Below are 11,044 nucleotides of genomic sequence, written 5' to 3' on the forward strand. Positions count from 1 at the left end.
AGAAAGAAAGAAAGAAAGAAAGAAAGAAAGAAAGAAAGGAAGGAAGGAAGGAAGGAAGGAAGGAAGAAAGAGAGAGAGAGAAAAAAGAAAGAAGATATGGTTTATATATACAATAGAATATTATGCCTCCATCAGAAAGGATGAATACCCAACTTTTGTATCAACATGGATGGGACTGGAGGAGATTATGCTGAGTGAAGTAAGTCAAGCAGAGAAAGTCAATTATCATATGGTTTTACTTGTGGAGCGTGAGGAATAACATGGGGGACATTAGGAGAAGGAAAGGATAAGTGAATTGGGGAAATTGGAGGTGGGATTGAAGCATGAGAGACTGTAGACTCAGAAACAAACAGGATTTTGGAGGGGAAGAGGGTGGGGTGGTGAACCTGGTGGTGGGTATTAAGAAGGGCACGTTTTGCATGGCACACTGAGTGTGGTCTATAAACAATGAATCCTGAAACACTGAAAAAAATAAAATAAAATATTAAAAAATAAAGTGAGAATATAGATGAGGGGAAGGGCTGGAGACTGTTGTGGATTGATATGTTTTGAGTGGGACTCTTTTACCCATATCATCCAGTTTCCCATTATTTCCTCAACTAAAGCATGTCTAAAGAGCTCTTAACTGGTCAAGAATAATATCCAGCTTGTGTGGATGGAGAATTCATTCATGGTGACTGACTTCATCCTTCTTGGCATGGCAGACAACCTTCAGCTTGGAGTCCTGCTATTTGGAGTCTTCCTTATCATTTATATTGTCACTGTGTTGGGGAATCTAGGCCTGGTAATCCTGAGCAGAATCAGTCCCTGCCTCCATACTTCCATGCACTTTTTTTCCCTCTAACCTATCCCTTCTTTTTTTTTTTATATAGATTTTATTTATTTATTTGACAGAGATCACAAGGAGGCAGAGAGGCAGGCAGAGAGAGGGGGGGGAAACACGCTCCCTGCTGAGCAGAAAGCCTGATTGGGGGCTCGATCCCAAGACTCTGGAATAGTAACCCAAGCCAAAGTCAGAGGCTTTAAACCACTGAGCCACCCAGGCACCCCCTTTCCCTTCTTGATGTCTGTTTCTCTTCCATTACAATCCCAAAGACTTTAGCAAATTTGTTATCTAAATTGTAGGCCGTTTCTTTCCTTGGATGCATAGCTCAAAAGGGCTTGTTCATAATCTTTGTCTCTGCTGAATGCAACCTTTTGGCTTCCATGGCTTATGACCACTATACTGCCACCTGTCACCCACTGCTCTCCCCTATCACCATGTCTAGAGTGTGTTGTCTCCTCATGATAGCAGGATGCTACTTTGGGGGATTAGTTAACATGGTTTCTGTGACAACTTCCATCACACAACTATCATTCTGTCAACCACGTGTCCTTCCCCACTTCTTCTGTGACATTCCTCCACTATTGGTACTGGCTTGCTCAGACCCCTGGGTCACCCAGATACTGGTTATTGGCTGTGGGGGATTCATCCTGGTCACCTCCATTGTGGTGATCCTTGTCGCCTACGTGTCTGTCCTCATGATGATCCTGGGAATTCCTTCAGCTTCTGGCAAAGAAAAAGCTTTCTCTATATGTGATTCCCACATGACCGCTGTTGACCTATATTATGGAACAGCTATGTGTATTTAACTTGCAGCCCTCTCAACATGGATCCCAGGCAGGAAATCAAATGGTTTCAGTGTTTTATACAATGTTAATCCCCACGTTAAATACTCTCAAGTTTGAGAAACTAGGAAGTGAAAGTTCCTTTATGGAAAATATTGAAGCAGAGTCCCTGATCTTCCATTTCGTGTCTCAAGAATGTAACATGTTCTATGAAGACTTGCTTACAGTTCTATTCACGGTGTTTTCCTTGCCTGCAAATGAAGCCTTGTTAAGAACAATTTAATTGCTCTGCCTAAGAGCTTAGAAGTAGTTGTTTAGATAAACGGCAACACAGTAAGAAGTTATATGGCCAAAACAATGTGTATTTTCTGAAGCAACTGTCTGATAAATGTTTTAAAAGAGGGAAATATGTATGTGGATATGAATATGTCAATTTGAGTTGTGAACTGGTGTAACCCCAGTCATAAGTTTAAATAATTCCATGATAACAAGGTTAGAAAATAGTGTAATTTGACTATAAATTATAGAAGAAAACATAAATGGCAACTGAGATGCAAATACATTTGCTTTACTGTTCATGTATTTATATGGAGGATTTACTTGGTATCCCTTAGGTTGAATTAAGTTCAGTCCCTATCTTTCATCCTCATGAAAGGTTGACTTTCAGAAGACTCCTGAATGTGTGTTTTCCAAATGCTGCACCATCACTACCGCTGTGAGGCTATAAAATGTGAGACTATATATTAATTCACATATGTAATTATTGAGATTTATAAGGGTAAATCTTAAAAGATAGTAATGCTAAGCCAAACAACAGATTAAGTTTGCTAATCAGAGTAGGATTTGAAAGATTCCTTGTAAGGGACAATGGGCCATTGATTAGTGGAAACTCTAGGCCTAAATTATACCAATGATGTGTGTGTGTGTGTGTGTGTGTGTGTGTGTGTGTGTGTGTAAATACTAAATGGACTATTGTATGCAAATTATAAACTAGCTAAGCCTATTGGTATTCCTGAATATATGACCAACAGACAACACAAGTGTGAGTTGTGAGTTAATTTATTAGTCCATGGCTAGCCCTCAGAATTTGAAAAGGTGCATGAAATTTGTGGATATTACTATCTTGTGGAAATATATTGAACAATAAGCTATCTATAAAAGCATATCATCCTATACCTGAAGACTATAAAAACTTATTATCTTACTTTTATAGTTGAGGAAGCCAAGGCTTAGAGAAGAGAAACTGAGCAAGATCAAACAACTAGTTAGGGGAAAAATAATCAAATTGGCTTTGGCTGCAAGGAAAAACAGAAAGAAGTATTTATTTATACCTAGGTCAGACACAATATTTGAGCCCTAAGGTAGCTTTGTTTCTGCCTCTATTCCCCAAAACGTTCTAGCCTTAATAGCCATCTTCCAAAGATTACTAAGCCCCAGTTGTGAGGCAGTGTGGTTTACTACCAAATAAAACTAATCCTCTTAGAGCCCAGATCCTTATATCCAACTGCCAGATGGAACCTCCCGTTGAAAAGTTCCTCAAGCGCTTCAAACTTAATGTTTAAAAACTGAACTCTTCTAATCCTGCTCTTTCTTTCCCCTTGTTTCCTATGTAAGTGAACAACACAACCCGGTTTCTTTTTTTTTTTTTTTTTTTTTTCCGGTTTCTTAAACCCAAAGCCTAAAGTTAGTCTTTGACACTTTCTCCCCCTTCAACTCCCTACATTCAATCAGTTACCAAATCCTGCCAATTCTTCCTCCCAAATTACTCTTGAAGTAGTTTATTCTTCAAGGACACTGTCCTAGATCATGATGTACTCCTTTCTTGCCTAGATTAGCAAAATAATCTTTTATCCTTTCTCTCTGAATCCACCTTGGATCCTATTAAATCTACTTTTTACATAACAACTACGGTAGTTTAAATGTAAATCCAACCAGATCAGCCTTCTACTCTCCACACTGATAAGATAAATTCCAAACTGTTATATTTTGCATGCAAAGCTCTCCATATCTTGTCTGTCCAAGTCCTATCCATTTTTTGAAGTCCAAGCTTAAATCCTATCTTTTCTGCGAACCTTCTCCTGATGTTTCAGATGGAAGTAGGGATTCATACTCTGGTTTCCCGTTGCACTTTGCACCTCCATTGTAACATTATGACACTTGGCCTTATGATAAAATCCTCTGAATTTTTTAGAATTTCTGTTTTGCTTACATACACTGAAAACTTTCAGAAGGATAGAGCCATATTTGGTTAATTTTTCATCTCCCAACCAAGGTTTAGCATAGAGTCTGGTACCTAGTAAAGGTTCAAAAAGCATTAGTAGAGCTGAAATTCATTCACAACTAACCTTTTTACTTATCCAGGTAATTTTTTCCACCAAGTATTGTTATATCCTATTGTGTAATGGAAGACAGGTAGAAAATCTTACCTCCTGGAGCATGGGCTTCTAGCTGAATCTCTTGTTTTTTGGAGGTTTTTGCTTGACATTCAATCCATAATAGAGAACCTGAATCTCTTCTTTATTGTCTGCTCAACTCTATACACCCAGGTGCTTGCCCTCCAAACGCTTGTCCTCCCTGGATTTCTGTCCTTCTGTCTCTTCTCAAGCACGTGGCAGATGCTTCCTGGAAGAAAAACCATCCTATTTGTAGGATTCAAGGTTAAAGTTTCAGAATCAGAAATCAGAGGTAGAAGGGCTCACAAAGATCATTGAGAATAAGGGGTTTTAATTTTTTTAAACATTGAAATTATTTAAGTGAATTAAATGCAGAACAAAAATATATAAAACATCAAAGTAGGACAGGCTTAGCTGAAATCAGTGTGAGTTCCTTATAACTCTAACTTCATTGCCAAGCACTCACCTCTACCTCTGTGAAGCACCTCTCTAGAACCTCAACAACAGTCTGGAAACACTAGGTTAATCAAAACTGCTCTTTTCACATATGAGGAAACAGTGTCCCCAAGGGAGAGCAACATTCTGAAAATCACTCAGTTTGTCAGTGGCAGAGGCAGATTTAGAATTCAGGTCTTCTTTTTTTTTTTTTTTTTTTTTTTCTCTGATTCATACCCCAGATTATCATCTCTCACCATATTTTCTTAGGCCCCTCTCAGGATTTGAGACACAACACAGCTGAGAGGGTGGGATGAAATGGGCCTCATTAGACTCGACTGAACAGCACACATTGACTCAAGATCTATCTCCTTGGCAAGCAGCTATGTCTCCTACCCTCTGAACAGCTCCAGCAAGAGTAGAGAGAGCTACAACTTCATCATCTTTCAAGATTTCTATGTGACAGGTGGTGGACCCCAGGGGACACTAAAATACTTTAGTAATAGACAGTCCTTGCAGTTAGAACTGGCCAAATAATTTGTAGGTCCCTGGCAAAAATGTAAATGTGAAGTCCTGTATTCAAAAAGCAAAAAGGAGTGCCATTTAAGGTACTCAAATATAAAGTTTTCCCCTTTCTATTGCAGTCTCTCTCTCAATCTGTTATGATGTTTTCAATTTGCTATGCAATATCACACCCTCTCAGGCACAGGATACTTGCAGGGCAAGTGCAGCCCTACACAGGTGCCTGGTGATTCTATCCCGTGACTCAATGCACACGTGCATGGTCCCCTGGCCTGTTTCCTCCTCCCACAAACTGCTGGATGGATATATTGTACCTTGGTCAAGAGTGAATAAATCAAGCTAGGCATATCCTCTTCCCATGGGCCAGCTGCTCCCACCCATGGTGGGCAAATGGCCACCATGGGTAGGGCAAGCTCTGTACCAGGATGTGCTAGGTACCTGGGTCAGGGTGGACAATGGATCAGTTCTACTGAGTCCTATGTCAAATGCACCATGGCAATACTACCCTGGGGTCAGGATGACTATTATGGCAAACAGCTTTGAAATGTTGTAGTGCATGCTGTCTAACCCCAGTACTCCCAAGGCTCTTGCTCAGTCTACTGAGAGTGAAGGTTTGTAGCAACCACTGGGCATATTATTAAATTATTAAAAATTTAATACAGTGACATTAACCCCCAAGAACAAGATCATTCTGAGCACTGTCCTGTACCATCACACTGAACACATGTCCATGAGTACAAGCTCTGAATCAGACTGCCATACTCTGAGACCCACCTCTCTCACTTCTGAACTCTTTGACCATAGACAAGTTACTTAAGTTTTCTGTATCTCAGTTTCTTCACCTATACAATGGGGATAAGATTATCTAACTCCCAAGGTTGTTGTGAGGTTTATATGAGGTAATGGCTTGTGCATTGGTCAGCTCCAGCAATGGTTTTCAGATATAGTATATATCCAGTAAGTTTTTATTTTTAAAGATTTTATTTATTTATTTGACAGAGAGAGAGCACAAGTAGGCAGAGAGGCAGGCAAAGGGAGAGGGAGAAGCGGCTTTCTGCTAAGTAGGGAGCCCAACATGGGGCTCGATCCCAAGACCCTGGGATCACGACCTGAGATGAAGGCAGAGGCTTTAACCCACTGAGCCACCCAGGCGCCCCAGTATGTTTCTTTTTTATTATCATTTTTTGCTCCTGGGATCCCACATTTTTCAGATATCCAATATAGGCATTGGGCTTTGTTTTCCCTGGATCTTCTGCAGGGCTGTGTTCTAAATGGTATTTACCCAGGTTGCACAGCATGTAATCAGATTTGAGTCTCCAGTGACCTTTCCAGCTTAAGGGAACTCCACTAGATTTGCACAAACTGAGAGAGCCCAGTCAGTTGTCACTGGCAGAATTTACAGTTTTTACTTCCACAGACTCAGGACCCATTGAAATCAGTGTTAGGTCTTAACACACAGTCTCAGAACTATCAAATTCAGCATTGGGGACCTCACATCTAGTTCTGCTGCTTCTCCCACAAGCTTTCAAGAAGGGGATATCCTCGTTGTCTTATAAATAGTCATTCCTGGTTATTGGGTTAATGAGAAAGACTATCCAGGGTAATTTCTGGTGTCCCCATCTCAATCCTGCTGCCCTAAGGCCATCTGTTGGGGTCATGGATGTTCAATGGGGACTTGGAGTCAAAACAAGATTTAAAGCCAGTGGAACCTAGGCCAGTCCTTCTAAAGGGAGCAAGACTTCTCCCAGTGGGGGGATGAGGGATCGTAAGTGCAGGAGAACCTATAAGTTAAGGAAGTGACTCTGTCTTCTCAGGTGTTATAAGAAGATAATCATTGACCTCTTTCTGCATCTGCCACTCAAAGTTGCTAGAGAAGCTGAGCCTTGCTATCCAGGGAGCTCTCAGCACATCTTCACACCCGCCATCCTCAGCCTACACTCAAGATGGGCTGCAGTCAGTTTCACTTGGTGAGTGGGCTTCTCCAGCTATTCTTGCAGAGACCTGGTCAGGGGCAGTCCTGGAAGCTGGAACTAGCTGGGACCCATCTCACATTACATGAGTAGAGTTCAGAGACTCAGAGCATTAAGCAATGACAGCAGAAGAGGCTGAATCTATTTTGTACAATACCCAGAACAGGGCTAGGCTGGGATTAATGGAGAATAGAAATAAGCAAGTCCATCAATAAATATTTTATGAGTTCACATCTGTGTATAAACTGATTCTAGGCAGTATAGAAGCATAGAGAAGAGAATGGGGAGAGAGGCGAGACATGCCAAGGGAAATAAAAGCCCTTCTCTTGGGGAGCATAAAATATAGGCCTCAGAGAAGAAAATATTTAAGCACTTACGGAAAAAAGTCAAATAGAAATGGGTTTTACTCTATAATATTTTCCTGAAAAATGATATGTAAAATGAATTTCAAACTCAGTAAAGTCCCACTGACTTGTGTTTTAGCATTAGAGATAAGTTCCTACTTAAAAAAATGTAACCTCAATTCAAACCAACAATAAAGGTGTTGATTTGTCTTCATTAAGAATTGCCGCCTTTTCCACATATGCTGGTTGACCCTGATAACTAATTCAATTATCTAAAATTACTTTTTTCCTAATTATAAGAGAATTAAATGCTAAATATTGAGAAATTAGAAAATATGAAGAAGCTAGAGAAATACATATCAGCACCTAGAGATAACTACTAACACTTTGGTGTACATACTTTTGGTCTTTTGCTTTTTAATACATGCGTATGTGTCTTTGCACATGTGTGTATAATTGTATTTGTAGTAAAATAATAACATAATACTATTTTCTACCATGTTCTTTTCACTTAAAACTATGTTATAAAAAATATGCATGTCAAAAAGCATTCTTCCTCAAGTCTACTGGTTCCATAAATATACTCTAGTGTATGGATGAACTCTTATGATTGTTTTTTTTAAGTTTTTATTTAAATTCCAGTTAGTTAACTTACAGTGTAATATTCTTTTCAGGTATATAATATAAGGATCCAACACTTCCATACATCCCCTAGTGCTCATCATTAGGTACCCTCCTTAATCCCCATTACCTATTTCACCCATCCCTCATTATCTATTCATCAGTCAATGGACACTTTCCATAATTTGGCTATTGTAGATACTGCTGCTATAAGCACTGGGGTGCATATATCCCCTTGAACTGTTACTTTCATATTCTTTGGGTAAATACCTAGAAGGATCATGGAGGGTAGTTCTACTTTTAAGTTTTTGAGGAACCTCCATCCTCTTTACCACAGTGGCTGCAACAGTTTGTATTTCCATCAACAGTGCAAGAGGGTTCTCTCTTTCTCTGAATCCTTGCCAACACCTGTTATTTCTTGTGTGTGGGTTTTTTTTTTTTTTGCCATTCTGACAGGTGTGAGGTGATATCTCATCATAGTTTTGATTTCCATTTCTCTGAGGATAAGTAATATTGAACACCTTCTCACATGTCTGTTTGCCATCTGGATGTCTTCTTTGGAAAAATGTCTGTTCATGTCTTCTTCCCATTTTTTAATTGAATTATTCCTTTTTTGTATGTTGTTTTATAAATTCTTTATATATTTTGGATACTAACCCTTTATTAATATGTCATTTGTTAATATCTTCTCCCATTTGGAAGGTAGCCTTTTAGTTTTGTTGATTGTTTCCTTCACTGTGCAGAAGCTTTTTGCTTTGATGTAATCCTAATAGTTTATTTTTGCTTTTATTTCCCTTCCCTCAGGAGACATATCTAGAAAGAAGTTTCTGTGCCTGATGTCAAAGAGGTTATTGTCTGTGTTCCCTTCTAGGATTTTTCAGTTTCAGTAAGAACTTTGAAAGGACTGATAGAAAGAGCATATAGCTAACAATAGCTTCTATCAATGTGCTTAAAGAAAGAAATAAAATACATAATTTGGAATCTGACTGGATTTTGTTAAATGCATAAATAGGAGGCCAGACTAAATTAAGTTACCAGGAAAAATTAACTCCTATGATCGAATCTCATGTGAACACAAAGGCCTTAAATGAAACTTCCATTTGAACGGGTAGAGAAAAGAAAGGGCTGATGTTCTGAAAGAATTTACCAGACATTTTCCCTCAGATTTTGGAGTTTAATGTGCATAATATCTTGGTGTAGAGGAATAAAACTATCCTGTGCCAACTCAGTGAGTGTCCATCCCACAGATAGAGGTGGGAAAGCAGAAAAGAGTCCTAGTTCTGTAACCTAGGCTGAGAGCAATCAAGAGGGAGGCCAGAGTAAGAAAGACTTGTGCTTGCCCTGGAGCCAAGAACTTTCTGAGGATGATGAGGATGATGAATATTTATGGATGTAGTGCAGGGAATTAAAGGCTTTCAAGTCACAGAGAAGGAGGAAAGCATACCAGCTCCACCAAAGGAGGAATATCACAAAAGTGGTCCGTAGTGGAAGTTGCAGAACAGAAGGTAGAATGTACAGACTGGTAAAGACACTGGAGTTGATGGTCCCCCTTGTGCTTGGAGAACAGGTTGGACAAGACCCTGGCCATGTGCACAGTGAATGGAGAAATCTAAGCAGGACAGAGAGATAAATGGGGACGACCCCAATGAAGATGACTAGCCAGTTTCCCTACTACAGCAATAGTACAGAAGAGTATGAGTACTCCAAAGAAAAGGGCTAAAAATAAAGGTAAACCTGAGGGGTGTCAGTTATTCTTAGAAGGAACTTTACCAGAACACTGGAATTTCTTTCCATAACTCCCAAAAGTCATCTGGGACAGACTTCCTAAGGTACAAACTCAGGGATCTGATACATATTTTGGTTCAGCCCTCTAGTTTCAACTCCTAATAATAATCTGGGTTGTCATAAAATCAGGATAGACAATTTACAGTTATCCCAAGGAGTAAGACCAATTCACATCATTTAAAATTCATTTCAAGCAATGTTTAATTAACGTAATATTTAATTCTACTTTAATTACTTTTATGAACCCACATATTGCTTTAGGGAATTAGTAAAATTAAAGAAAAAAAATAATGTGTCATAACATGGAACATGCTGGGAATCATTAGTCTAAACCATTTGGATAAATGGCTATTTCCATTCTATTTGTTAATTGCTAGCATTGAAAACCCTACATCTACCTACCTTCCCTTCCACCTACCTCCAATAGGTATTCTCTTGAGTGTTGAGAGTTCTTTGGTTTGTCCAACAATATATATTTATTTTTAACTTGATCTTCTGATCAATCCAAAAACAAAATTGCCTCAGCTTCCTCCTACATAACCCAGAGGTAATCACAGTTTCTTTCTGGATTGTTGTGGGAGCTCAATAATATAATGTTACACAAAAAGATATTTCATGAAAAAAAAATGCCGCTACTAGTAAAACTTACACTTAATGCCAGGCAGTAGGTCTTTATTTATCCAGTGGAGTAAATAAGAAACAATAGCAATGACCACTAACAGGATAAAACTTTGGGAAACTTTGCAACTCAGTTTTATTAAAAAGATCCAGTGGGTAGAGCAATTAAAATACTTCTTAACTGGAGGATATGACCTCCACTTCCTTACTCACAAGACACAAATACCACGTGTAATATCTTTCAACATTAAGCCTGTGATGTTCTAGTCTCAGGCTCCAGGAATACAAGCAAGGCGTTTTCCAAACCATACAGCTCATGTGAGTGGGAAATCCCAAGCAGGGAGAAGCAAGGTCTTGGATAAGATGTTGCTACTCCTCTGTACCTGATTGGAGGTGATAGTAGCAAGGCAGTAGCCAAAGGGAGAGCATAGCTTCAAACCAGGAAAAAGAATGAATCATTCTTTCTTCAAAGGTCATATATGATTTCCCATGTCCAGTGGCTAAATGGGGATTTTGTTTTTTTTGCTTCAATAGAGAAAGGATAATTTCACTAGTCATTTTCTTATCTTTTTTCTCTGACGTCACTTTTCCCTCATTTCTGTCTTCTGTTTCTCATATAGAAATAATATAGTGGAGAGAGCAGGGGTTTTGAATCTAGACAGACTTAATATTTAATGCAACATGGGGGCTTAAGTGGGTAGGAGAAGAATAAATGAAACAAGATGGGATTGGGAGGGAGACAAACCAT

General features: G+C 39.1%; 1 protein-coding gene and 1 pseudogene across 1 annotated transcript in view; both read left to right on the plus strand.

The window, feature by feature from the left end:
• The window catches only part of IGSF1 (immunoglobulin superfamily member 1), a 510,284-nt gene that overhangs the window by 365,118 nt on the left and 134,122 nt on the right, over nucleotides 1-11,044 (plus strand). The gene's annotated exons all lie outside the window — the stretch shown is intronic.
• On the plus strand, nucleotides 656-1,781 carry LOC132007403 (olfactory receptor 1052-like; annotated as a pseudogene).

Source organism: Mustela nigripes, chromosome X, assembly GCF_022355385.1.
Source record: "Mustela nigripes isolate SB6536 chromosome X, MUSNIG.SB6536, whole genome shotgun sequence".
Lineage (NCBI taxonomy): Eukaryota > Metazoa > Chordata > Mammalia > Carnivora > Mustelidae > Mustela > Mustela nigripes.